This window comes from Parasteatoda tepidariorum, chromosome 12 (genome assembly GCF_982258835.1).
Source record: "Parasteatoda tepidariorum strain Cologne lab strain chromosome 12, Ptep-v5.0, whole genome shotgun sequence".
Lineage (NCBI taxonomy): Eukaryota > Metazoa > Arthropoda > Arachnida > Araneae > Theridiidae > Parasteatoda > Parasteatoda tepidariorum.
In genome coordinates this window covers 43,858,432-43,885,132 of record NC_141766.1, presented here as the reverse complement: position 1 = coordinate 43,885,132, position 26,701 = coordinate 43,858,432, and the positions used below count along the sequence as shown (strand labels likewise).

The 26,701-nt window shown below is 28.4% G+C and overlaps 2 long non-coding RNA genes across 2 annotated transcripts; one reads left to right on the top strand and one right to left on the bottom strand.

Annotated features, from left to right (window-relative positions):
• The first annotated feature begins 2,851 nt into the window (after positions 1 to 2,851).
• LOC147801054 (uncharacterized) lies at positions 2,852 to 5,724 on the top strand. The gene is made up of 3 exons (XR_015430830.1): positions 2,852 to 2,895; positions 3,554 to 3,630; positions 5,613 to 5,724. It is a non-coding gene; the product is annotated as an uncharacterized LOC147801054 (long non-coding RNA).
• Positions 5,725 to 9,514: 3,790 nt separating this feature from the next.
• LOC147801053 (uncharacterized) lies at positions 9,515 to 24,721 on the bottom strand. Its single transcript, XR_015430829.1, has 3 exons — positions 24,092 to 24,721; positions 15,926 to 15,959; positions 9,515 to 9,787 (listed from the first exon to the last, which is right to left on the bottom strand). It is a non-coding gene; the product is annotated as an uncharacterized LOC147801053 (long non-coding RNA).
• Positions 24,722 to 26,701: the final 1,980 nt, after the last annotated feature.

The following is a 26,701-nucleotide window of genomic DNA, read 5'->3' as shown; positions in this document are numbered from 1 at the left end:
GTAAGCATTATTTCCAAGTGTAGAAGTATAAAAGTTTTTCTGAAAAAAAAGCATACAAATAAGTTTTGACATAATGCAATTATTTAATTTCGTGAGTTCATTTATCGTTGGTAATTAACTAAATGTTTTTGTTATTTAATTTATTTTTCCTTTATATCACCAGAAATTGTTTTTAATAATTTAAAAATAAATATTGATCTTAATTTGAGGACATCTTACTGTCTGAAATCACAGGACACGTATTTTTAAAAAGAATCATTTAAGTGACCTTGTTTCCAATCCTTCAAGTTAAGGGAAAAAGAGAGGGGCAAGCGAACGCTAAGCACTTTAAACCCCCTTCCCCGATTCTAAGAAATAATCTCTTCAACCAGGTGGTCCACTTACCCCAGACGCCAAAAGATTCAATGGTCGCCAAAAAATTTGGAAAAAAAAGGGGATAAATAATGGAAATGGTCAACTTCAAAAGAGGTCTCCTTTCTGTTTTATTGCAGGAATGCGATACTCAACAGCCTAAGAAGGACAAGTAAGTAAACTTTTATTCTTTAGCTCATGTTATATTTTCAGTACACTATTATTTATTAATTTTTCACAAATAATTTGTTTTTATTTTCTTTATTTAGTTTTTAGTAATTATATTTTTTAATCGTTATATTCCCCCGTTTCCGATCACCTATCCGCGTAATTGTTTCCCTTAAATCCTTGTTTTATTTTCTTCCCTTAAAAACCAATATAGTGTAAGTTACCATTTTAGTTTTAAAATGAATTATAAGTTCCATTAATCCTAACAATAGAAAAATGATTTTATATAGCTATTTAAATCAAATGCTTCTTTATTTTTTTAAAAAGTTTTTAATTTAATAATTATTTAAATTAATTTACTTACTTAGTTTAATTACCTTATTTAATTTATTAAAAAAATCGGTAGTCATTTTTTGCCAGGACCATGTATTGACAGCGCGTTTCACCTTTTGTTTCAAATAAAACTTCTGATCAGACCTAAAGGGTTTTCTTCAAATATGTTTCCGACCACTAAAAAAAAAGAAATGGTATTAACATTTTCTAATTTTTTATTAGTTTATCGTATAATTTAAATTTAATAATTTTTTGATAAGAGTTTTTTAAATTAGAAACGTTTAACAATCTAAAACTCGTTAACTGGAAAAACTCTTTCTAAGTTTGCTTTTGTTGCTTTGTAATTGCTTTTTATTAATGTTATTTATTTAATTTTTTTTTTGCACGGATGGAAATACTGTAAGAAAAATCTTTTGGAAGAAAGGTCAAGATAAAAGGTAAGAACATCTCAAATCTTTATATTAAGGGTAAAATTTAGGATTAAATTTTTAATAATATTAGGAAATAACTTTACTGTTATTGAAGTATGTTTTTTAAAACATTTTTAAATTTTTTAAATAAATAACGCATAATTTAATCTGCAAAAGCATTTTCTTAAAATGTCTTTTAAAATTTTTTTCATATTTTTGAAAAACTTTATATTTATAACGAACGTTACATTTATAATGAATGGTAAAAAAAATTGTTTTGGCCCATATCTTTGTGTACAAAAGGGACAGGAAATTTGATTTTAAGTAAACAGAAATGCTGGAACTGTCAGGAACGATGTAATTTTCGGCCAAAACATGAAAAAAATCTTGCAATAAACGTGAAATATAATTCACTCTAAAATTCACGTTAACACTATGTAGCCAATGAGGTTAAAAGTAATTAAGATAAACATATACTTTATTATCCCATAAAAGAAATCTACTGCAACATATTTGCATTTTTTAAAATTATTTAAAATAAGAATATTTTTTGTAGAAATAAATTCAAAGTTCTTTTTAAGTATAGAAATATTTGCAGCATAATATTTTTTCTTTCTTCATAGAATTAAGTTTTCTGTTTCTAGCTCTTTTTCCAGTTCTTGTGCAAATTTTACTATTTATCTAATCTTATTTATCTTTTTCTTAATTCATTCTCTATCTTAAGATTTATAGGGTTGTTTATTTTAAATCTCTTCCTGTTGAACTTTCACCTATTGAAATTTTATTTTTAAAAAAGCATTATGCTTGACATATTTTCCGTAAAAAAAAAGTGATTTTAATTGACTGTTGAATATATATATATATTTCTGATGATTACTATGTAGTGCAAAAAATTAATCTAAATATTTTTTGAAATTATAATGGAAGAGGCAAGGAATTTTATTTCTAAAATTAAGGGTAACCCGGACAAAAGTAATATATTGGACTATTTTAGTATCTATAATTTGAATAGACTTCTATGTCTGTTATGCCGGATTTTTTTTCCTTTCATATCTTATTCCTTTTCTAAATTTGAATTAGAGAACAAAATTTAAAAAAGAAAATTTTTCACTTTAATACTACGTCATGTTATAAAAGAACTATAAATTACTATTTTCTTAATGATTGTCATTTATAATATTTGATTGATTTGATAATGTAATTTTATTATAAATATTAGGCAGAATTTATCTAAACACACATTTTACCCCATTTTTGAAAAAGATGCATAATAAGTTAGGACTTTAAATTCGATTTTTTATTTTAGATATAAACTTGTCCTCTAAATTTACCCTTTCAATTCTGAACTATATTTTATAGCATTTGCCTAGTGTAATTATTTTAAAGGCAAGATCATCAGTAGTTAATACTAGTTTACGATAAGCATTGAGCATATAAAAAATAGATGGTAAACATTAAACTTATTGTCAGATATATTGTATTGTAAATAGTTAGAAGCAGTTTTTTTTTCTCAATTCATTGTTCTTACTTTGTTGATTTTTTGCTGTTTTTTCTATGGTTATATTCTTATTGTTTTCTTTTTCTTTCATGAAAAATCTGGAGAGACTGAAAATGGCAGTCAACAGAAAAGAAGGTAAGAACATGTTAAAACTACATTTTAACTTAGTGGCATCCATTTTATATTCTATAATTTGTGGTATTCTTTGTATTATTGAAATACTTTATGATTATTAGTAAATAATTGTTCATAATTTTAAAGAAAATATTTTTTTGAATCCTTAACATTTTTTAATCAAAATACTTATTTCTGATTAGCAAAAGTACTTTCCTAAAAAATTTTCAAGTTTATTTTTGACTTTTGTAAATGTTGACCACATACTAGACTAACAAACATACCATACACATGCTAGACTAAAATTGAAAATTTTAAATATACTAGAATTTTTTTTGAGGTGGGAAACATTTTTTTCGTCAAATGATTTAATTTTATCATAACTTATCTAATTTTACCTAATTCTAAAAAAAAATAATCTAAATTTCGCATTTCAATTTTGAACTATATTCTATAGTATTTGCCAATGGTAATTATTTTATAAGAAATATCTTCAGTAGTTAATAATAATTTCCGATAAGCATTGTGCATGTACAAGATAGCTGGTAAACATAAACTTATTGTCTAGAAATGAGTTCTAAGCAGTTTTTTTTTTTTAATTTAATGTTTTTATTTTGTTGATTTATAACAGTTTTTTCCACGCTCATATTCTAATTATTTTTCTTTCTTTCATGAAAAGTCCAGAAATTCTGAGAATGTGAATGAAATAGAATGGTTGAGTACTAGAATTAGAATGAACGAGAATCAACAGAAAAGGTAAGAACATGATAAAACTACATTTTAACTCAGTAGCACCGATTTTATATTCTATAATTTGTGGAATCTATTTTACAAGTTCATAGCAAAATTAGAAAATCTACTTTATATTCTATATGTAGAACTGCAATTTTAATAATTTCTTCGACTGTAATTTGTATTAAAATATTTTCAGATTATCAATAAATAATTTTTTATGATTTTAAAGGAAAAATTTTATAAGGAAATATTTTTTTTTTTAAATCGAAATTTTTTAATCAAAATACCTGTTCTTGATTTTCAAAAGTACTTTCCTAAACTCTTAGCTTTTTAGCCGCCTAAATTTATTACTTTTTTAAAAAAGTTTCAGCTCGTTTTTTTAAAAATTATGCCTATACTAGAATTACTTGTATTTGTTGAGAGAAATTTCTTTTTTAGTCAAATGATTTGATTTTATCATAGCTTACATGTCATCTTAAAGTAAATTTCTTTTCATAATTTTTAAATATTAAAAATTTAAAAGTAAAAATTTATTATAAAATAAATCTTAAAATTATTGCATAGCTGTTATTAAGTGCTATGTACTGTTATGATGTTTAATATATATATAGTATATATATATATATATATATATATATATATATATATATATATATATTTCACTGGTTTTCAACTGGTTCTCTTCAAATTAAAATTTTTTATGTATAAAAAAAATTTAAATATTTTAAAAAACCGTTTAGTTTAAACCAACCTATCTTGATGGCATAAAATTTATATTCTTTAGTTAGTTTGTAAATTCATTACAAATTCAGAAAATCATTCCTCTTTATCGCATATCTTAATAACTTCTTCTATAATAATTGGTATATCATTTTTAAGTAATTAATACTTAATGGAGTATAATTTTGAACGATCATATATTCTTTTAATTGTTAGAAATTTTAATCAAATAACATATTTTCAGATTTTAAACGTACTATTTTAAAAAATTTTACATTATTATTTTTTGCATTTTTAAAAACCTTTAGTTTGTTTATTTCCTTGAGGTTAAAATTTCTTTTAATTAAATAATTTAATTTTATATAAACTTAAAATATTTTCACATATTAATTTAAAGTAAAAAATTCGTTCATAGTTCTTAATCGTAAAAAAGTTAAATTTTGTTTAAATATTAACATTACATCACATATTAATAGCTACAAATTATTTTGGTGAGAATGTATTCTTTCTAAATTAAAAAATATTAAAGCTTTGCTATCAAATTCTTTATTTAAAATGCATTTTTATGTTCAATTATTCAATAGATTGATCTGTAGTTACAAAATGCAATATATAAGCATTGTTAAGCGATATGTACCGCTTCAATTAGTCTTCTAACTTATGGAAGCATTTTAAAAGTTAACAGTTTATAACAGATGAGTTTAAAGTAATGAAGTTTGGTCACCACTTTTAACTTTTTTAAAGTCAATCATTGTTCTCTCTATATATAAACTAATTAATTGTTTCATAATACTGTAAAGAGAAGTTTTATCCAGGTTGTTTCGTTAATTCATAGGATATTATTCATAGTTCTTTTAATATTTGATGCTGCAATTTTTTTCCATCCAAATGAATCCGCTATTTTACACATTTTTTTTTAATTGCGAGCTGGAATATTCATTTTGTGCTATTATTACCTTTTGTTACAATCAGCTTAAATTTATTTTTGTGACAATCAATGCTCGCTTGTAAGTAATAAAAAAAAACAGGTGGTTTGAGCAACTTTATTAAATTCTATAGCGTACTATATTTATAAGAGAAAAACAAAATTTTTGAAAATTATTGAATAGAATTTTTCTTCGAATATTTCCCTGGGATCAATAAAAGTATTTTGAATAGTTAGAATTAATTAATATTATAACTTAACCCAGAATTAAAATTCGTCAAAAATTAATTAGATATTTTGTTTCTGTACGTATTATTTAATAAATCTGTTGTAAAATAAATTGGTTACTTTTTTGCAGGAAAACTAGATTCATTGTGAAAGAGAATGCTTATAAAGAAGTTATTGTACAGTTATGTACTTGTTTGTATTTTGATTTGTTATATTGAAATAAAATAATATTCTTTTCTTAAGGTCATGTTTTATTTTAAATTTTATGCATTTTATTTTTATTAAAATTCCAGCTTTATTTATTTAAAATCACAGAAACTGATGTGTTATTTACAGGTGCCCAGTATATATATATTTTTAAAAATATTTATAATGTGTCTTATTTATCTAATATTGAATATGAATAATATTGAAAGAAAGTTATCCAATATTAAATATGAATAATATTGAAAACAAAAATAATGACTGGGTTGTGGCTTTGTTTCTATCAAAAAAAGCTAATTGTAGGTTTAATATATATAATTATTTTCATTTTTTTTATAACTTAAATAACTTATACATTAATATATATAATTATTTTAATTTTTTTTCATAACTTAAATAACTTATACATTAATATATATAATTATTTTAATTTTTTTTCATAACTTAAATAACTTATACATTAAGTCGCAATATGTTTTTATCTTAGAATAAAATTTTTATTTAATTTTACCTCATAATGTGTAAAAAAATGTGAACACTCAATTAAACACACAATGTTTTTATATGATTCTACTTTTAACTTATTGCATTTATAATTGATTAAAATTAAATAAAAAAGAAATCTATTATATTATGTAAGAAGATTCATTGGATGATAATTTACCATAAATTAAGCAATTTTTTCCAACATTTTGCTTTTTATATTAGCATAAGTTTTTTGCATGTAATGGCAGTTATTGCTTTATTACAATATAAAAAGTTAAAATGCAATAAATTACTATAGCTGATATCAGCAGAGTAAGAGAAAACAATTTATGTTCCTTAAATAAGAATTGTTATCAACAACATGCAGCAAAAAGTCTTTGAAATTTAAGGAGAACTCTAATAAATAAGTAACTGACAAAAAAAAAAAAAATTGCTGATATACCTAACATAAAGGTGTGATACCGGCAAGGACGGCATTAAAACTTTCTATTAAACTGAGTTTGAGGTGAGTTAAGGGTGGTACGCCGGCAAATAAGGCAAAGAAGTTCGCCTAAGCACCTGAAATAAAGGTGCGATACGGGCGAAAACGGCATAGACGTTTTCTAATCAGCCAACAGTTAAGGTGCCTTAACGGCAAGTGAGGCAACGACGTGTGCCAGTGAACATATTCAGCTTTTGATAAAAAGGCAAAAAAGACATCATAAAGGTACAATAAAAGCCTTTACGGCAATTTTCTCTTTATTCTGTGAAAAAAAAATTTTTTCCGGTATTTAACAGGCAAAAATGGCAAAGTAATCCAGAGGCAACAAACTAGTTCCGGTCCTTTAACGATTGCCGTCGCTTTGCCTGAAATGCCATGCACTGGCCCTCATTCTGGCCCAGATTTCACTTTATTAACGGAACCGATACGGCAATGAAAAGCCCGCCGTAATGGCACTTTAGGTGAGCCGACATTGTCCCTTCACTAGCCCTAAAGTCGTGTGCTTGTTGGGTATCACTTTGAGGGCCACTTTCACATTCATCAGATTTTGATGTGCTAGAAACGTTTTCTTCAACGGAAGTGTCACATTTCTGTTCAACAGAAAAACTTACATTGGTACTAGATGCTGTCACCTCACTAATTTCACGTGATTTTTTCTCAAAATAATTATAAATTGTTAAATTCTTGCGTTTTGACATCCTAAAGATCCAAGAACAGCAAATATATATATTGGCACAGAAATATCCGCTATGCTACGATCTTAAAGTTTCGAGCTGGAATAAATAACTTCAACGAGCTCAGTATCTCCAATAGTATTGTTATTAATTTCTTCACTAGTCGAGATAACGACGACGACGGGTTCGGCGATTGAATGAACTTTTTGTTAAGACAAAACAAATCAGATTTAGCAACGAGCTCCGAAAGACAAACGGCAGAGATAACTCTTAGTCTGACTAACTCTTATGTTTTCCGTTCCCTCTTTTATATAAATTTTCACCGCAACTCCAAAATTCTCGAATTGCCTCAAACACGACAGAACGTGTAGGATTCCAGAATCATCGCGTAAAGACCTCGCCAATGAAAGCCAGTCTCGAAAACTATCGCGACTGGCAGGACAGAAAAAAACCAGTTCGTAACAGTATCACGTGAATTTGGTTTCAAAAGTACAACCCTATTATAGTAAATGTTTTTTCAGTGTTCTGAGAAATACCGTGAGAAAAAAAAGTAAGCATAAGGCAAATAAAAATACATAGTCTTAAAAAATAATAGCCCGCCAAATTTCTGCTAAAATTTTCATTTTTACCATTCTGTCTGAGCTCAAGGGGGGAGTTTAAACCCCTCCCTTGCGTACGCCACTAGTCAGACCAGGTCTATTATTGTAAATCAGCTTATTTTAAAACACATGTCTCAGCATTTTCAAAAATTAGGTCCTTAAAAATTAGACCAAAAAACTTTAGGTAGTTTAAATTTAAGTTGATTTGTTGTTGTTGTTAATTTACGTCGCACTAGAGCTGCACAATGGGATATTGGCGACGGTCTGGGAAACATCCCGGAGGATGATCCGAAGACATGCCATCACAATTTTGATCCTCTGCGGAGGGGAGAATTTAAGTTGAACTTTATACAATGATACTAAAAAATTGTAATGAATCCTTATCCAGTTAAACCTGTATTCAAGTAATAGTAAAAATATTAATAAAATAGATAAAAGCAAATTAAGAAATGTTTTAAAATGGAGTTCCAACAATTTTTCCCTATTTGTTTGTTTTCTTCGTTAAAATAAAAAGAAAACTAAGATGATCCAATGCTGTAAAAATCTGCAGCACCTGCTGTGGTTATAATGTTTATATATGACACAGTATGGCTTATCCTCACTTTTTTAAATTAAATGCCATATTCAATTAAATCAAAAACTTACCCAATGAACAGCTTACCCAATTTTGGGGTTTTGCGACTACTATAATGTTAAACTCCGTATTTTTGTAATTTTGAACCCAATCCAGAAGACAAGGGAACTTCTAGATCAAGTATTGGGAGAAATTTACCTTCATGGAGAACTTTTTGATGGAGCTAACCCGCATTTGCGTTACATGGAGAGGAAGACCACGGAACATCCCACGGTTAGCCTGACGGCAAGGGGACTCTAACCTATGATCCATCTGCCACTGAGGATATTTCACGTTAGCACTGTTTTTGTTGCAAGCCGGATGCGGAATTCCATCGCAAGGATTCGAACCCGATTCACCTCATTTAAAGGCGAATGCTCTATATCAACTCAAATAATCCCATTTTCAGAAAACAAATACATAAATTAAAAATTTTATTTAAATAAAAGAGTTTTAGTTTTTTTCTGGACGCAATGCAAATTTACCTCTCCGTTAGCAGTATTTTACAGAAGATCATATTCAGAAGAATACAGTAACATTGTGTATGAGTTGGTTGTTTTTAGTGGCATACATTTTACTTGCCATGATATATGGATTGCTTGGGAAGTGGAAATATTACTAACAGTGAATCAATTTTATTAGGAACTGTGATTGATTTAAAAGAAATGGGACTTTAATATTATTATAAGCTCTGAATTAGCTTTAGAAAGGGAGATACTATTCACTCATTCCAATTTTCGTGATTGCAAAAGTGTATGCATTGAAAATATAATAAAATATCTGATTTAATCTTTTTTTTTTTTTTGAAAAGCCCAAAAAATACTTTAAAAAAAACGATTTTAAAATGTCTCCTAAGACTGATTTGAAATAGTAAATTTTTAAAATTTTGTCTTTAAAATATTAAAAATGGTACCTCCTTCAAAATATCCATGGTGACATGCCTTCATTGATATTTCCCCTATAGGCACCCCTGTACTATTAATAAAGCAAAAATGCAATGCTCATTATATCTTTATTCTATAATACTTCATTTATAAATATTGCAGTTTAGATGCATCTTCAATAGTTTAACCATAAAATAATGTGCTTAGGGTACTAAATTGTTCTGTTGATGTTGATTCTGTTGTACCATTCATCATCATCATCATCATAGAATTCATAGGTTGCATAGGATTCATATTCATAGAATTCATGCCTTGCGATTCCATCATTGGCATTTCTCTCCAATCTCTTTCGAGAAGCACCGCTTGATAAATATTACTTAACCAATGTCATTTCTATAATGAACTAAATTTAAGTGTGAAATAATTTCACTTACCTTGAGCAGGTTCTTTTGAAATATATTTTTATTAATAACATAGACGGCACGAAACACAAAGAAAAAGGTAGAAGATGTAACAACAAGAGTTCATGGGTCTCTGGTCCCGCGCAACATTCATCAGCGCCACCAGCGGAATATTTCTTAATTATCATTAAATTACAACACACTCCCCCCCGATGAACTCACAGGAGTTCATCAAGGGTAGAGTACAAAGCTAACTTAAACATTCTTTTCTTAACTCTGAAAAACATAAAAAATACTAAATATGTATAGTTATGAACAACAATAATGATGAAAATGTTCTAAAAGTATAATGTAAGTTCACATTAAAATATTAATAGAATATAAAGTTTAAAGTTCCAAATTATATAGAAGTTGAACTGGACGTTTAATAACTGATGTATCAGTTTTCACTTTGCATGCTCTAACCTTGCCGTCTCTTCCAGGAAACAATTCCAAAATTTTACCAAGTTTCCAAAAATTGCGTGGTAGAAAATCATCCTTAATTATAACTATATCGTTAACGTTAAAGTTAGGTACATTATTTTTAATTAAACTTAAATGTGCTGATCTTAAATTTAGGAGATACTCATTTTTCCACCTTGACCAAAAGGATTTCATTAATCTCTCACGATAATTATGAGCTTTAATTAAAGTTTTCCTGGAAGAGAAATTCGTATCAAGGTTAAGCTTGATTGATGGTAAACAAGTAATTCTTTTCCCTATAAGGAAGTGTGCAGGAGTCAACGCACATAGTTCCTCAGCATCAGTCCCAATATAAGTTATTGGACGTGAGTTCAGAATAGCTTCTGTTTCCACCAGCAAAGTTTCTAGTTCGTCAAAAGTTAGCGATGTTTTTCCTATTGTCTTTCTCAATGCAGTTTTCACCGATCGAATTAGTCTTTCGTAAAAACCACCCCACCAAGCGGCCTTTTCTACAATATATCTCCATGTAATTCCATGGAGAGCGTAGAATTTTTTAACATCTGGGTGATTGATAGTTTTCCAAATGTTTTTCAAATCAAGCTCTGCCCTTTTAAAGGTTTTAGCATTGTCTGAGTACATCACTGAGCACAATCCTCTTCTAGCAATAAATCTTCTAAAGGCTAATAAAAAGTTTTCTGTAGTCAAACTGTTCACAAGTTCCAAATGCACAGCTCTAGTGGCCGCACAAGTGAACAGTAAAATGTAATGCTTTACATCGCTGTTTTTGATGTAAAGAGGCCCGGCAAAGTCTAAGCCTGTAGCGTTGAAAGGATGTGATTGTTCTATTCGAAATTCTGGAAGAGGAGCCATCGGTTGAGTGCCAGGTCTTGAACTGAACCGTTTGCATATGACACATCTGTTCAATGTAGCTTTAATGCACTGTTTTGCTTTTACAATCCAGAACCGTTGTCGAATTTGAGTAAGAGTTTCTGCAACGCCAGAATGAAATAATTTTTCATGTGCTCTCCAAACAACCAATTCAGTGAACTTATGTTTTCTTGGAAGAATTACTGGATGTTTTTCATCAAAGGTAAAACTTGCTTTCTGTAGCCTACCTCCTACACGAATTATTTCTTCATTGTCTATAAAAGGATTGAGGTCTTTAATACTTGATTCCTTATTTAAACATCTATTTCCTTTTATGCAATTAATTTCTGACGAAAACATTTCTGCCTGTACATATTTAATCCAAGTTTTTTCTGCATCTTCAATTTCCTCGGCAGTCAATTCATCTTTGATTCGATCATCTTTCTTCAATTTTAAATTATTCAGAAATCTTTTTATCCAAGCTGTTATTCGAAAAACTCTTGTAAGAGAACTGATTTTCTCAATATCGAACATTGGATTTTTTATCTTGTCATTGCTTACATAATTTACTGCAATATGATCCGATTTTTTTTCTTTGTCAATATTTTCTCCTTTGAAATTTCCTTTGTCTTTGGGCCATTTTTCTTCACTTAAAGCTAGCCATTGTGGTCCGTTCCAAATCCTTTTATTTGAAACTAAATCCTTAGCGCTGCATCCTCTAGTTTGAAAATCCGCCGGATTTTCCTGCCCTGGGCAAAAATTCCAAGATGAAGGGTCAGTTATTTCCTGGATCTCCGTGACTCTGTTACTGACAAACTGTTTCCATTTATGAGGATCCCCTTTCACCCAATGAAGGACAATGGTGGAGTCAGTCCAATAAAAGCATTCGCGTATTTTACAGTTTATTTTGTGCATGATATACTTAGTGAGTCTACTCCCTATTACAGCTCCCATTAACTCTAAGCGAGGCAAGGTCATTTTTTTCAATGGTGACACACGTGATTTAGATATAACGAATGATGTTTTTATTTCGTTTGATGTAATGTATCTCAGATAGATAACTGCCCCATAAGCTTTCATACTGCTGTCACAAAAACAATGGAGTTGAATGTTAGATATCTCACTAAAACTGGCATTTCCAAAATAGTACCTATCAATTTCGATATCGTTTAAATTAACTAAATCTTCACACCATCTTTTAAACTGACTCTGAATATCTAATGGTAAGGGATCATCCCATTCTAATCCGGCTCTCCAACATTCTTGCATAAGGATTTTAGAAGTAACAGTAAATGGGTTAATTAATCCGATTGGGTCGTATACCCTACCAATTATTTGTAGCATCATTCTCTTAGTGATTTCCTGATTAGAGTCCAATATGTTGAGTTCTGGGATTGGAATTCTTATTAAATCGTTTCTATTGTCCCAAATATAACCTAAAATCTTGCAGCAACCTGATGAAGATTTAAGTTCTGCGGTTTCTTCCAGATCCCACTTTTGCTGCAAACAAGATGAGTTTGTTTTCCACTTCCTCAAATTGAAACTACCTTTCTGCATAACCGTTTTCATGTCTCTCCGTATTTCAATGGCCTCTATTTCACTATCAGTTCCACATATGAGGTCATCGACGTACATACGGTTTTCAATTAATTCACTTATTTTCGGAAATTCTTCTTTATTTCTTTGAGCATGATGCTTAAGGGTTGCTGCTAACAAAAAGGGACTCGAGGTTGCTCCAAAAATCACACGAGTCATTCGCAAAATCTTATATTCTTTTTGTTCTCCTATTTGACCTTTAATCCAGAGAAATCTAACTGCGTCTCTCTCTGCTTTTGAAATCAATATTTGGGTAAAAGCCTGCTCAATGTCAGCCGATATTGCGACTTTATGCATTCTGAAATTAATTAATATTCCCAACAAATCAGGATTGAGATTTGGACCCGAAAACAAACAGTCATTTAGAGACGGTACACCCTTAGCATGCGACGAGGCGTCGAATACCACACGTAATTTAGTTGTAACTTTATCCTCTCTAAGTACGCCTTGATGAGGGAGATAATACAGTCTTTTCTCAGTATTGTCTGTAACTTCCTCTGCTATTCCCTTTTCGAGATACTCTTCGATAATTGTTTGATACCTTTTATGAAATTCTGGATTTTTTCTAAATTTCCTAGTTAAACTATTCATTCTATTAAAGGCTATCTCATAGTTATCTTCTAATTCTTCGACTCTTTCATTAAAGGGAAGTTTTACTTCATATCGATTGTCTTTCAAACAAATGGATTCATTAAACTTATTTAATACTTCGTTTTCTCTTTCCTTGGCTCCTACATCATTTTTAATCCCTAGAGATTCTAACTCCCAAAAGTTTCTTAAAATCAAATTTGACTCAATATCGGAATTACTCTCTATTGTATCTACAGCGATTTTCATAACGTTAGCGGAAGATTGAGTTATCATCTGATTTGGCATAGCACTGGAACCGTTAACTGTCCAACCGAGTATTGTTTCACATGCAACTAAAGCTCCTGACAATCTTTTAATTTTCCCTGTAACCACCTTCCAATAATAATCACTGCCTATTAAAAGCGAAAGTTGCAAATGTTCATCACGAAAGCTCTTATCAGCTAAGAGTATTTTATTTTTATAACACTGAGTCTTAATGTCTTTCGCTGGTACACAAACAACAGCATTACTGATATTCGGTGTTTCTAATGCTTCGAGGACTAACTGTTTATGCGTAAATGGATGTTTTATTACAACTTTCACCTTATTTCGCTTTTCTATCATTGGTTCAGTTGAACCAAAGGTGTAGATTTTTAATTCTTCTTGTCCTACTATTTTTAAATTTAATTCCTTAGAAACCCGCTCAAGGATAAAAGTCCGACAGCTACCATTATCAATCAAACATCTAAATTTCTTAATTTTATTATCTCCTAAAATATTAACCGTGGCGGTTTGTAAATAGATATCATTATTAATTTTATTTTCCTGAGAAACAGAAGTTACAGCAGTATCTGATTTCGTTTCTATTTTACTGCTGCCACTATTATTACTATTATTTACATGTAATAAACTATTATGCCTTCCTTTACACATATCGCATCGAACTTTTGAATAACAATTATAAACAGTGTGATTATTTTTAAAGCATAAAAAACATTTCCTTTTCTGTTTCAGGGCATTTCTTTTTTCCTCGACAGATTTAATGCATTGGTCACTGTTATGACTAATTCGCGATGAATCACTTTGAAAATCGCAAAACACGCATCTAATTTCCTTTCCCCCTTCGTCTCCCACGCTTAATGCCAATGCAGCAGGATTTGTTTTCGGTTTCGAAAAGGCGCGCCATGAATTATGATCTTTATTGGCGCCGTACTTAGGATAGCTTTTAATTAATTCATTTTTTTCTTCGTTCGAGCTTCGAAATAGCTGGGTTTTTTCTCTATTTTCAATCTCATCTCTTAAAAACTGCAAGAGTTTAAAGCAGTCCCATTCGTCATTTTTATTTTGCCTATTATAATCTAAAACTATACTATCCGGCATTAATTTCAATAAAATAGGAAACAAAAGACTCCCATAACTATTTAATTCTACTCCAGCTGATTCGAGGGAACGAACCTGAACATAACAAATATCACACAATTGACGCAATTCTTTTAACTGAGTACATGATTTAACAGGATGCATATTTAATAATTTATTTACATGAGATCTAACAATAATATCTTTCTGACCATATCTTTTTTTTAGGAGATCTATAGCAGTATCATAATTCGTTTCTGATAGCGTTAAACCCTGAATCGAAACTAAAGCAGACCCTTTCAAAAATGATTTCAAATAACTAAATTTATCCGTTCTAGATAAATTACTATTTTCATGAATGGATCCCTCAAATTGTCCCCAAAACTCCTGCCAATTTTCATATTTACCATCAAATGGTTCCAACGTTAATTTTGGCAATCGGACACTCGCTTCGTTTCGTACATTTGATACCGAGGATACATTATTTATCGCTACAGCTTCTGATACCGAGGGTACATTATTTATCGTTATAGCTGACTCTGATTTTAAACATGCATTAATTTTTGTTTTAGAAGATATAATTTTTTCTCTTATTTCTTGGCTCGAAATTACTTCTGCCTCTAACTGATCTAAATCATCGATATAACCTTCGATTTGTATATCTAATTCATAAATTTGTTCCGATTTCTCACATAACAATTGAAGAAGCTCATTTAGTGCCTCTTTGTCAATTACCTCTAACAATAATTGCTCGTTAATCTTATTAAGCGTTCTCGTTAATAAACCCCTAATAGTTGAACGCTTTCGTTTTAATTTATCGAGCATCAAAGCACGAGTAGTTTCATTAACCACATTCTGATTTGGAATTGACATTTTAACTTTAAATATGTTAGAACAAAAATAATCAAAAATTCTCATAAGAATTAGAAATCAAATACTGCTATATTTCTGCTTTTATACCGAAATTATTATCAAATCTAGTAGCATCCCGGGTTTCGGCACCAATGTTAAATATTACTTAACCAATGTCATTTCTATAATGAACTAAATTTAAGTGTGAAATAATTTCACTTACCTTGAGCAGGTTCTTTTGAAATATATTTTTATTAATAACATAGACGGCACGAAACACAAAGAAAAAGGTAGAAGATGTAACAACAAGAGTTCATGGGTCTCTGGTCCCGCGCAACATTCATCAGCGCCACCAGCGGAATATTTCTTAATTATCATTAAATTACAACACCGCTGGCTCTTCTTCTCTAAATTGAGATTCCCATGGCTCTATAAAAATAGTAGAACTAATTAGAGCTTATGATCTAGTATTTTAAGCTTACTGGAGAGTCTCCACACAAGCACATTAACTTTAATCTAAAAATACAGTTTTTTAAACATTATTTCCACTTAAGAGCTTTTACTTTATTTTAACTACATCGTTTTGTTTGGATTTTGTTTAAGAGATATTACAAAACATTACTGTTCCTCTTAACATAAACGCTATTAGAACTTCACAGCGCTTTCTCGAAAATTTCGCTACAAATTGCAGCGTCACTAAGGGGTAGAAGATTAGGTTAGAATTACGGTTGTTAACATAAGTTGAACGCTATGCAAAATCTCTCTTATGTTGTATTTGAGCTACACAGTCTGTAGTTCTTCCTTAACGATAATCAGAAGATATTAGTAGCGTATGCACGCACTAGAATACCACAATTTAGATCGGAGGAAGTATGGTGGTTCTTCCCCCACTGCCCTACCATACTTGGACTTTTCTGACTCCGAAATCTACAGGAAGCAACAACAGGGTACATAGCGTTTTTTAAAGGTGCTTATTTTCGTTTTTTAAATGCCCATAAAGGTGCTTTTTTCATTGGGTGTTTTTAAAAAGTGCTTAATTTTCCCTTTTTCAAAATGAGATTTTTTCCTTACCATGCTGATTTTTGCTACGAATTATGCAAAAAGACACAGTTCACATTGTTCTATTCAACGTTTTCACTATTAATTTAACCCCAATCTATTTCGGCGTATTGTCAGTTCCTAGCGTATGAAAACGCCATTCGTTTTATATGACTAAATATCACGATTTTTGACAAATGTCTATAACAATGGCAAAATTTTTTTTTTTTTGACATGACGGTTAAAACCAGGTAAAACCACCAATTGTCAAAACTTTCCAACCCAGCCTAGTTATGATATTTTTTTACAGTGCTTAAAAATATTTTTTGAGTGCTTGAAAAGTGCTTAAAAGGTGCTTATTTTTTGTTGAATAATTTGGCTATGCACCCTGAACAACCTTAAAAAATAATCTAGTATCGTCTTCTTCAAGCGTCATTAACAATGATCTGTAGACAATACTAGCGTATGCACGCCCTACAACACCACAATAGATTGGAGGGCATATGATGGTTGTAGTAATCACCCGACTTTTCCAATTATCCCACTGTACTTAGACTTTTCTGACTCTGAAATTGTCAGGAATTCAAGATAACAAAAAACAAGCATGCGACTCATGCCTTTCAATTCCAAGCTGCCTTTATAAGGAGTGGATTGTTACGTTTTCTTTGCAGGTTTAGAAAGGTAAAAAAATACTGTATTCGCATCACTAATGCTTTTTTAAAGGTAAAGTGTCATTGCCCGGTATTGAAAATGAAAATCTAAAATTTACTGATAACGCCACTACAGATTTTTAATTGTGATAAAATTTTTACCATGAGTACAAATGTAAATTTTTTATATTTCATATTACTTTTATATATTGTTAACATTAAAAATTTCATTTTTTTTAAATTTTAATTGTATTTCTATCATAGGGAAGGTTTTGCAAATGGATAATTTTTAGATGTAAGTTAAAATTTTTCGGCGAGGGGGGATGTAACATAAAAAGCCTCAATTAATCTTTTTATGTTAGTTCTTTCTGGTAGGGAAAATCTTGCAAAAAATCCGAAAATCTCTCGATTTAGGGAAACGAGGGAAATCTTAGAAATTATTATTGGTTTATGAAAAAGGTCGTACGATTCCCACAAAGAGAAAAGGGAAAAAAGTCTTTACATTTAATTATGCATACTTGAGCCAAAAATAGATTTAAGAACAGGATGTGGCTTTTTAAAAGTATGAGAAAGTGTTTCGATTTGAATTATAAATTAGGAGTTGCTAATAAAGAAACGAACATAAAAAGATTAATAGAAGCTTTTTATGTTACACACACACGCATATTCCCACACGCATATATATATATATATATATATATGTATGTATATTATTTCCGTCAAGAGTTTTAACATCTTTCCAACATAAACAAATACTTTAGTTTCATTTTCTAATTGACAACGCTATTTTAAACAATGGAGGCTTGCGTTAAAAGAAATATTCATATTATGAAGCAGTTGTATATAAATATAGATTAATAGTAGATATATAGATGTAGCTATATATGTATTAAACAGTCATAGATATATTAAACAGATTAATAATAATATTTATTAAACAGATTAATAATAGTAAATTGCGAAGAAAGATTATTTTCTTTTAAAATCAATAAGAATTAGAGGTTTTTGTTAAAATTATATTTTGCATATTTTTAAAACAGCATTAAACAGCACAATAAAATAAAATGTCAAAATTTGATTGATATTGATAGATAACTTGTGATTTCTATAGGCATATTTTATGGAGAAGAAGATATTGAATTGAATCATTGAGTCATTTTTTTAGCAAATTAAATATTTTATCAGTGAAAGTAAATAATCAATAAATTTCATTTAAACCAAAGGAGTGTTGTGATCAATCAGATCGAAAGATTAATATCCTTTTATATTTTATTATCTTTCATCTAATTTATTCTCTGGATAAAGATTTCTATTCTTAAATGCAAACCAACTGAACAGCGACATTTGTTGCAATATTAGCCAGACAAGAATATTTGTTGTCCATTTACAATTAACCTATCATGTAAAGCTGATTCTACAGAATTTGAGTTAATATGGCTAGTCTACGGTTGTTTTTGACAACTAGTTTGCATTCATGTTCTAGTCTTCGTATTATATTTATTCTATTTTTTGTATCTTTGCTTCGTATTATCTTTGTTCACATACTTAAAACAGCCTAATTAGAAAGCTATTTAGAAATAGAATACGAATATTAGTAACTTTCCTTCCGTATTATCTTTATTACCATACTTAAAACAGGCTATTTAGAAGGCAGTTTAATAGTCTAATTATTTTTAGCAACTACTCATGTTATAGTTTTTGTAATTTAACCGTTACATTTTTCATATTTCCGTTTCGTATTGCCAACATATTAAAAACAGCTTATTTTATTTTGAAAACCATTTGACAGCGAAATTATTTTTAGCAACTACTTTCGTATTTATGTTCTAGTTTTCATATTATATGCATTCAATTTTTTTACATTTTCATTTTATATAATCTAAATTAACATAATTAAAACAACCTATTTAGAAAAGTGTTTAAACAGTCTAATAACTTTTAGCAACTACTTTCGTATTCATGTTCCTGTTTTCGTATTAAAACCCTTCGATTTTTTAAAAAAATATTTTCTTTATTACTATATTTAAAATAGCCTAATTAGAAAGTTGGTTTAACAATAATAGTTCTAACAAGCTGTCCTTAATTGAAAAAATCCCTTTTTTAATAACCTATTCATAATGATGTAGTTGTCGATAAAGAGCTACTTAATTCATATGTGGCATTGTGTAAAAAAATCTTATTACATATCTAATTACGAAGCATATAGTATTATGTGTATGAAGTTGAATTTACAAGAGTTTTACTAGTTAACAAATATTGATAAAAGCTAGATAAACAGTTGAAGTTATCGATTCATTAAAAGATGCTGTTTAAATTACCAGTTTCATATTATGTAAATTAAATTTAATATCAGTAAAAGCAAATTGAAGTTTTAAAGTTGTTAAACATCCAAGAGTTTTAAAAAATCAATGAATTCTACAAAACAATAAAGACAAGCAATGAAAATTGTTAATTTAATAATTGGTTATACATAATTTTTATTGTACGTATATTTAGATATAATATTTTTTCCATCATTCTTTATTGGTTTTTATTAAATTGATTATTAAAGATTTCATTCATTGAATTAAAATTTTATTTCATGAAATAATTTAATTCGGACATGTTAGTCGTTTGACAAATTGAATTAGCATTTGATAACATTAATTTGATTATAAGTTTTGATATAAGGTGTTCAGTGACCTGAAATTTATTTGATATCAATGAAACTTATTGTTATCGATTGATAGTGCACAATAGCTAGTTTCAATTTAATAAAATTGACTTTTCAACGTAGTTTGAAAGCATTTGATTTACGAAATACTATAATTCTGGTTAATTGATTCTGAAATTCTCCATATACCTATATGATAATCGACAGTAAGATTGTTATTGATTGACTGACATCACTATCATATGAATTGGATGATTTATGAAATACTATAGCTCTGGTTAATTGATTCTGAAATTCGCCACATTCCCAATGATAATCGACAGTAAGATTGTTATTGATTGACGAATATCAATGTCTGAATTGGATGATTTATGAAATACTATAGCTCTGGTTGATTAATTCTGAAATTCGCCACATTCCTGATGATAATCGACAGTAAGATTGTTATTGATTGACGGATATCACTATCTGAATTGGATGATTTATGAAATACTATAGCTCCAGTTGATTGAGTCTGATATTCGCCACATTCCTAATGATAATTGACAGTAAGATTGCTATTGATTGACTGACATCACTATGATATGAATTGGATGATTTATAAAATACTATAGCTCTGGTTGATTGATTCTGAAATTCGTCACATTCCTAGCGATAATCTAAGGTGAAATTTTTATTGATTGACGGATATCGCTATCTTAATTGGATGATTTATGAAATACTATAGCTCTGGTTGATTGATTCTGAAATTTACCACATACCTATTGATAATCGACAGTGAAATTGCTATTGATTGACTGATATTACTATCTGAATTTGGTTGATTTGTGAAATACAATAGCTCTGGTTGATTGATTCTGAAATTCTCCATATACCAACACAAATAAATTGTTATTGATTGACTAACATCACTACTCTATAAATTGGATAATTTATGAAATACTACAGCTCTGGTTGATTGATTCGGAAATTCTCCACATTCTTAATGATAATCGAAGGTGAAATTGTTATTGATTGACTGACATCACTATTATATGAATTGGATGATTTATGAAATACTATAGCTCTGGTTGATTGATTCTGAAATTCTCCATATACCAACACAAAGAAATTGTTATTGATTGACTGACATTACTATCACCAAACATAAGAAGAACTCAGCGACAACTTCAGTTTTTATAAAATTGACTTTTTAAAAGTATTTCTACGTAGCAAAATTGTTGATTTATGGAATACAAAAATACTTGTTTATATGTTCTAAATTTTTTCAGAAACTCGCCAGATGTGCTAATGAGTTTGCTAATGGTGTATTGATTAAAAATTTATCAAGGAATATTTATAGTACTCAACAACCAGTTCTTTAATTAATAGGATTATTACTTAATAAAATAATAATTAATAAAATTGGTTTTTTAAAAATATTTCTGCAACAACGTAACTGATGGAAAATAGCTGGTTAATGGAATGCTAATGTACTATTTAATTAATTGGTTTTTAAATTCTATAAAATCACTGAGATCAGTAAATAAGGTTGTTACTGATTACATAAATAAGCAACTGAGGGAAGATATATAATTATTTTAACAGTCACATTCTGTTACAAGTTTTAAAAAAAGTAATAAAATAGCATCTACATTTGATGTATTTAAGGTAAAACCGTGTTGTCTGCTTTTATTAAATGACCACCCAACTTTAACACTAACTTAATAAAAAGTAGATAATTAAAATAATTATAAATTTTTTTAATCAATTATAAATTTATGAAATCAATCAAATTAATGATGTTTATAAATACTAAACGCAAAGAGTGGAAAATATTAGTTTTTTGCTTACAATGTTTCGGATTATACTATGAAAGATCTGACTTTTCGAATACATTTTCAAGAAGACTGATGAGGCTTTTTCAAACTTTATTGTATCCTATGTGGATTATTTTAATGTGTTACATAATTGCAATTTCCATATTTACCTTTTCTTTATACGCTGATAGCGAACATGATTCAGTAAATTTGCTGCATACAACAGATTCAGTTTGTATTATCATCACAAGCTTTGTTTTGCGATTTACTGTGAAAAAACTTTTGAAATCAATTGGGAAAATTTATAAACTAAGGAAATGTTTCGGTTTGAAAAATTTATCCACGAATTTTAATATTTTATATATTATTTTGCTTTTCCTTTTAGTAATTCGCACTCTAATTAATATTTCACGAACGATAATGATAGACAGAAAGTATTATAGCTTAGTTACATCAACTCTAGGTATCTATAGAGACGAAAACCTATCTTATTCTCTGAACTACTCTGTTCAAATTTTTAGGAAAACTATCAGAGGACTATCTTATATTTTTGTAGATTTTATTCCATCTCTTAGTGCAGCAGCCGTTTTTTTAGTACTTGTTGAGAATTTAAAACTCATCGAATCGTACAATTATGAGATGAAATTAAAGTCAAATGGTAAAGTATCGTCTGACCAAATAAAAAACGCAACCGATTATTTTTCAAGAATCATAATAACTGTAAAAGAAGCAAACGATAGTATTTCTGGCTTATTAGCCATTTTGCTCGTCTACTGGCTTATAAATACATGTTTCTCTTTGAGTATAGTGTTACATCCATCAAAAGAAAACATCTATCGAGTAACAACTTACACTTTCACTGTTGGAATCTTCGTGATTGAATTTCTTTTAATAGTAAACACATCAGTAAAAATAAACAACTTAATTTTTCTTATTAAAAAGTTCTTCATTAATATATTAGAAAATGATAACGGTAGCTCTAAAGCCGAAAAAAATATCAATGTAATATATACAAATTCAAAATTCGATGATTTCATTCGTGATGCTACCGTGTACCCATTTGGCATGTTCGAATTAAATAGAAAGCTGTATTTGACTGTTTTTGGACTGATTTTGACGTATGAGATAATTATTATACAAATAAAGGGCACAGAATCGTAACTTCCTAAAACATGTAAGTATGTGTCACAGAACTTATTAAAAAGTACTTAATTAATATATTAGAAAATGATAACGCTAGCCCTAAAGCCAAAAAAAATATCAATGCAATATATACAAATTCTAAATTCCATAATTTCATTCGTGATGCTACCATGTACCCATTTGGCATGTTCGTATTAAATAGAAAGCTGTATTTTACTTTTTTTGGACTGATTGTGAAGTATTAGTTTATTATTATTATTATTACTATTATATTATTATCATTAATAACTGACATTATTTTACAAATAAAGGGCACAAAAGCGTAACTCCTTAAAACATGTAAGTAAGCATCACAAAACTATGTAAAGATAACCAAATCTGTATTTATGCAAATAAAAACCTGATGAAAATGATGGCAGTCTATTTTCATTGGAAAGATAAATCACATGGTAGGATCAAGTTTTCTCACCCGAAGTCCGATTTCTATGGTTATCATCAGCATGAAATTAAAGTTATAAATGCATTGCAATTTTATCGGTTAAATTTTTCTTTATAACTAATTGAAACTTAATATATTGAGAAAGAAAAAAAAATGAAATACAGAACGAGAAAAAGCGCAGGGACCGAGAGAGGAAAATCAGGGTAAAATGCATTTCCACCCTCCACAGAGAGGTGGTGAGAAATTCAAAACAACGACCAATTCTTTGCCGTAAGTGAAACTTTGAAATCCCACCCTCCTTACCACCCAAAAAAGATGGTTTTAAAAATCAAACAAATTTTAGATAATAAGTTAAACGAATTCCTTTTTATAATTCCAAAAATATTTTAATATAATATTATTAGAAATTTTTTTATTTGTTGTTTATTTTCGTCGCACTAGAGCTGCACAATGAGCTATTGGCGACGGTCTGGGAAACATCCCAGAGAATGATTCGAAGACATGACATCACAATTTTGATCCCGTTGGCTCTCCTGCTTTGGTAGGCCAACGACCTATACGCGAAGTCGAGCACTTTATGGCAGAACAGTTTAACAAAGACCGATACCGCACACCCTCGGTCCCTTCGTAGCTTGATCAAAGTGGCCACCCACCAGCTCACTGTTGCCTGCCAGTGTTGCCTGCTTTCTGGGTTTTAATGGGAACCGTGTTTTACGAACAATCCACCGTGGAACTATATTACAAGAAAAAAACAACTCTATAAATAGTTTGTCTCAAAGTAAGTTCTTGAAATCAATTTTAATTTGAGAAATAGGAAATAATATATTTTTTAATCTTACCAATTATTCTCCCACGATGTGGCTTACTGTAAGCTGTAACTGCAAAAATCACAAGAAGCACTGTTGGCAAACTCATCTTGCAAAATTTTAGTAACTACCAGGTTATTCGAAGTTTCATATTTGTAGCAAATAACTACCATTGTTTGCATCCTTTTATGTTATCAACAATACTAATATATTTGACATTAGAGTATCTGCCGTTCATGAGTTACGTTATGGGTATGATCTTTTTGTTTGGATAATTTTTGTTCGATATTTTCTTTGTAAGCTAAATAATTCGACAAATGCTAAAGAAATGTATATAAAAATGAATCTGTTAGTTAATTTGTTTCGTAATAAACTTTTATCATTTGCCATCATTAGTTACTTCCGGTACGTACAGCTAAATAAATGTATGTTTTTATGTATGTCATAAAACAGAGCGGCAAAAATAAATGTTTGTCTGATGATTTTCGCAGCGGGTGATGAAATCGTGTCTGTGTCTCATTAAGTCATTAGTATCATTAAAATGTAGAAATCTAAATGGATTTTCGTAAATATATATGAAATAATCATCATTATAATTTGTAGGTTCTTTAAAGTTTTATTTTTATAGCATCATTAAAATTAAAAGTGATACATTTTAATATTTTTTATGTTAGCAAATTATAATATTTAAAGTACTTAAAGTATATTTCAAAAATATTGCAATTAAAGTATATTAATAACAAATTTGATTTATTTTGAAATTTTTTATACTCTGCAATATTTTTTTGTTCCTATTGAAGTCTTAAGCCAATTTTTAATTAATTATAATAATTACAAACTGTTTATTATATTGTTACTTACTATTGTGCTTCGTGCAGGTTATATTTTATAATATAAGATATTATATTAAGTATAGAGCATATTATTATAGAATATACTTAGTATATAATATACTTAGTATAGCGCATATTATTATATTCTATACTAAGTGAGAATTGAGAAAACATTGTGTGTCTTAGAAGTGGTATTTTTATCACTAATACAATTCCTACTTAATTGATTTATAAATCCTTAAATAATTATTCAATTTAATTATTATTCTTTCGGCAACATATATTTTCGTTATTGAATATCATTATAATCAATGATATCATTATCAATGATATCATTTATTGAATAGACGGGTTTTGACTGAGCTGGTTTCAGACAGCCGTCGTTTTCTCCATCATAAATGTTTCGAAAATAAAGCTATCATTTGGAATGATTAATGATAAAAACAGAGAACAAATACTATCGACGAAATGAATTCAATAATATAAATGCAACTTCATTTAAACTTACTTAAGAATTGATTCTAAGTTAAGACATCCAACCGGTTTCGACATAATTTTTTTAGAACAACCGTAATTAAAATTTTATTTTAATTTTTGGTAAACAGCAGTCCTTAGATTATAAAGTAAACTTTAAAAATTTATAAATATATTTTTTCAAAATAAGGGCAAATTAGAGCATAAAAACTAAAAAAATTTTTGTGCCACGCTAACAGTTCTACAACAAACTTAAATGCATAAATATCAAAATATTTCTTTTTCTAAATCATTTAAATAATTTCCTGTGTTTTGAACTAAAATCTTTAAAAAGTTTCAGATATGTAGTGAAATAAAACTAAATATATTGTTCAAAATCGCTTTTTTTTTTTTAGAATACTTTAAACATTCTTATTTGAATGATAAAAATAAAAAAAATATTTATTTACAATATTTTATTATTTTTAACATTCAATTAATTTCAATTAAATTTTTTACATCATTTATATAGTTTCCTGTGTTTTGAACAAAAATCTATAAAAAGTTTCAAACATACAATAAAATAGAACTAAACATATAGTTCAAAATCGATGCTTTTTAAAGAAATACTTTAAACATTCTTACTTGAATGATAAAAATAATAAAATATTTATTTACAATATTTTATCATTTTTGTCATTTAATTAATCTCAATTAAATTTTTTTATATCATTTATATAGTTTCCTGTGTTTGGAACGAAAATCTTCAAAAAGTTTTAAACATACAATGAAATAGAACAAAATAAAATTGATTCAAAATTGATTTTTTTTTAAAGAAATACTTTAAACATTCTTACTTAAATGATAAAATAATAAAATATTTATTTACAATATTTTATCATTTTTGTCATTTAATTAATCTCAATAAAAATTTTTTACATCATTTATATAGTTTTTTGTGTTTTGAACGAAAATCTTTAAAAAGTTTCAAACATGCAATGAAATAGAACTAAATATATTGTTCAAAATTGATTTTTTTTTAAAAATAAATACTTTAAACATTCTTATTTGAATGATAAAAATAATAAAATATTTATTTACAATATTTTATTATTTTTAACATTCAATTAATTTTAATAAAATTTTTTACGTCATTTATATAGTTTCCTGTGTTTTGAACTAAAATCTTTAAAAAGTTTCAAACATACAATGAAATAGAACTAAACATATAGTTCAAAATTAATTTTTTCGAAAGAAATACTTTAAACATTCTTACTTGAATGATAAAAGTAATAAAAAAATTATTCACAATATTTTATTATTTTTATCATTCAATTTATTTCAATTAATTTTTTTT